Source organism: Aplysia californica, unplaced genomic scaffold (assembly GCF_000002075.1).
Source record: "Aplysia californica isolate F4 #8 unplaced genomic scaffold, AplCal3.0 scaffold00613, whole genome shotgun sequence".
NCBI lineage: Eukaryota > Metazoa > Mollusca > Gastropoda > Aplysiida > Aplysiidae > Aplysia > Aplysia californica.
In genome coordinates, this window is record NW_004797883.1 from 70215 (window position 1) to 74014 (window position 3800).

Consider the following 3800-nt stretch of genomic DNA (forward strand, 5'->3'; position numbering starts at 1 on the left):
TAACTTTTGTAACGTCTACTGCCATTGTTAACGACCAAGACAAATTTCTCCCTGCGAGATGAATAAAGATTGTCATTGTCATTGTCGTCTGCAGTCCTGAGTTCCCAGGCTGTTCCTCGTCCATCCGTAATGGCATCTTGCCAAATAAATACTGATAGGAAATATTACAGGGATTTAAAAATTGCAATAAATTATTATTTGTGTCACGACATGGTGGAATCAGGCGATCGTCCATTTGTGGACATATGAGGTTACTTGTATCATCTTAAAGCCTGTTCATTTTCCTTCTTTTTGGTGAAAAAAAGTTGAATTATGTTGAATTGAATTCGAGATATTAGCAAATGAAGGAGGTCAGCAGGTCGCCTGGTTTCAGAGCTAACATATCGAGAAAATGGCCGCAAAAGTTGGGTAACATCCATAACCTGAGTGGACAATCACATGCATAATATAAATGAGCATCAATATAAACAATAATAATCATAAGCTAGATATATACTCAATGTTATTCTGATGCATGCTCTAAGGTCATATGAATACTTATACAAGATGGTTGAGATGGAAGAATGTTGATGGATGATGGAAAAAAATGACCTTCTGTATCTTTCTTTGTTGCAGATCAGAAGCCTAGGACTTTTACTCCCGACTGAGGTTTTACCAGTGGTGTAATGTCCCTTTTGGTTTTTGGTTAATATGAGGATCAGCAACTAGCGTGATTTTAAGAGCCACTGGCACATTTAAAGAAATGGCTATGAATTGCAAATTTTGATCGGGAGATTTATGTTTCATAATTGGTCGCTTTTAAGGACAAGAGGGTTAACCCAGATTTCAGGGGTTTCCAGAAATCCTTACCTACACCCAAAAGTGGGCATTGCCCAACCTATTGGAGAAGTTTGGTTTCATTGGTGTATATATTTGTTTGGTTATAGAGAAAACTCTCCTTGTCTTTTAAAGAAACTGAACAAGGATCCAAGAACTTTAACTTCGAAACTATTTCGATTTTCTCAAAAAAGCATTTTTCGGGATAGCCCGCTTGTGCTTAAAAGCGACCAATTATTTCATTCAGTCAATCTCTCCTCCTTGACTGAGCTTACGTAGACAATCTCATATGTCTGACTAGCGCACCGATTAGCAAGTTGTAAACCTTTCTTCTACGCCGGCGAAAACGTGTGTTCATTTTCTTTCCTTTTCTTTTTTTTTGTTCTTTTTTTTTTTTTGGTCTCTCATCATCATCATCGTTATCACCATCATCTGCATCAAGGTTTAGGCCACAAACAAACACTTTCCACATTTGTCTATTCTTGGCTAGTTTTTTGATGTTATTCCATGGCTTCTCACTTTTCTGTTGGTATCTCAGCTACTTATAAATTTTGAATAAAGAGACCAACATCTCTAGAAAGCGCACTGCTATGTACATAAAATTGTGTATGATGCATGATGTTCAGGGTGATTTTTAAAAAACAACTGAAGAACTTGTTTGGTAAAATTCTTCCTCCATATTGAAGTTTTGTGTTTCAGATTTGAACATAATATATGGAAGCCAAAAGGAATTTGTCTGATACTCATTTTAGATAATGAAAATTATCGAAAGGTTTTGCTCTATATGGCCATATTGCAAACTCTAACAAGTCAACAGAAGTCTGCAGATATTATTTTTCCCAAATTTCATGTGCCTGCTGAGATCGTGGTTAAGTTTAGTAAAGAGCAGAGAGCTTTTTGTATTGAACATTGCCTCTCCACAAACTCACCGTCCCTGACATTTCATAACTTCTGCGCACAGCATGGAAAGAATGGCCATATATCTAAATGAATATATTGCTTACATAAAATTTCCTATATGTACTAAGTTTATACAATAACTCAGTCATATCTACACTAATTTCCATAAAACTACGAACAAAGAAAATTCAGCCACGGGGACATAACGTTTTGTAAATATGGAGAAAATAGACGTGTTCAAATTCAAATCAAGTTTTTAAAATGTCAACTGAAATTGGATAAAGCGCAAAATTTTACTTTAATTCTTAAAAGCATTCAGCCACTAGGGCGTCATTGGTCCACTCTGGATCTCGGAAAAAGACAATTACACGTGCACCAAATGGACATCTTACTGTGCTGAAAAAGTGCTGGAGAACTTTGTGGAGGAGATTTAAATTTTCTTTAAACGGGGAAGAGAAGCTGTTATGTTATGATACAGATTATACCTGGTTCCAGCGGGATGAGATCACACCCCAAACGTAGAGAGCGTCACTTGTATGGTTGCACCAAAGGTTTACGGAACGCCATTTAAGCCTAACATTTGCGAATGAATGACCACCCCTCACCCCCCCCCCCCCAGTAAGCCCCTTCTTTATAACATAACCTTTGGGGCAGGGGCGGCTCGTGGGTCTAAAAAATGGGCTATCGCAGGCTGAAGATTGTCAAGGGCATAGTAAATGAGAGGGTGCATAATTTTAGGATCTTTGGGTTGTTGAGGGAGGTCCTCGTGCTTTTATTTTCATTCTTTTTAGTTGCCGCTTTGATTTCAAGAACTTAAAATCTGTTTGTTAGCGAAACATCAAATTCGTTCATCCTTCATGAGAACTGAACACTCTAGTAATAACTTTCACTACTCCACAACAAAACCATTCAAAGGCACAACCCATATTAGCACGGTGACTTAAGTATGTCACGTTGACCTCCCCCAGGTTCACGGTCACAGAGTCACTTAAAATAGCGGCAAGACGATGAACCAATCACAATTCACTTGAGCACTCCGCTGGATTGCTCCGAGGCTCACATACTTTTGGAATTGAATAGCGTACAGTCTATCGCGTTTATTTTTAGAATGTCTACTGTGGGCTATGTATCGGCACTATTCGGCAGGAGCACATTTGAGATGTGCCGGCTTATTAATATTAATGTACCTCCAAACTCGCTACGAGTGTCGTCATCGCTTGGGTTATCCCAAAGAGCGATTTAAAGGTCTGGTTACCAGTGTTGAATATCCTATTGTGTTTAGTTAAAGCGCGTGAACTTTGGCATGGCTTAGTAGATGTTTTACGGCGATATAGACATAGAAATGACAGTTACGGCGCCAACGAGGACCTTGTTTTGATATTATATTTGGCTAGTGTTTGTTTCTTGCTTCTTTTATTTTATGTTTCTGGGTGCTTTACATAATAGAATATTTAAAATATTTTGGGCGGCACTGCACGACCGTGCTCTATGGACGAACCGGGCCTGCTTTGGGGGTTTATAAAAATATTATACATTATATAAATTGTTATATATTATATATCAATAACATGTGAAGCTAAAATCAAATAAGTAGAATAAAGAGCTTAATTCTAATTAATAACATTTCCTGAAGGTGCGCAAACAAGGGATATTTCTAAAGGATGATTGGTGCAGAAAGTAGGTTTTGCTGCAGAGCCTTTTCCGGGGGCACATCGTGAACATTTCTCTTTGTTTTAAGATTTAAGATTTTACGGCGCTCACAACTGCATAAGGTCATATGAGCGCCAAGGGGTGGATGTCAATAGAGAAGTCCTTACAAGGAATCAGACTTACTCTGTTCACCCCTCTAGCTTCAACAGCACAAAGTCTGTTCCGACTATCAAGGCACCCCGGAAATAGTGGGTCACATGAGTGTGAAATCATACAAAAGAAGTAGAGGAAAAAAGGACGATAGTAAGGAAAAGGAAAGAAAAAGCAGCAGTTCCCTGTGGCAGTTCAGGCACAGCTATGAGCATGACAATTTAACATTGATGAATCAGCCCATTTACAATTACATTTCTACAGAGCAAAAGAACTCGAGAAGT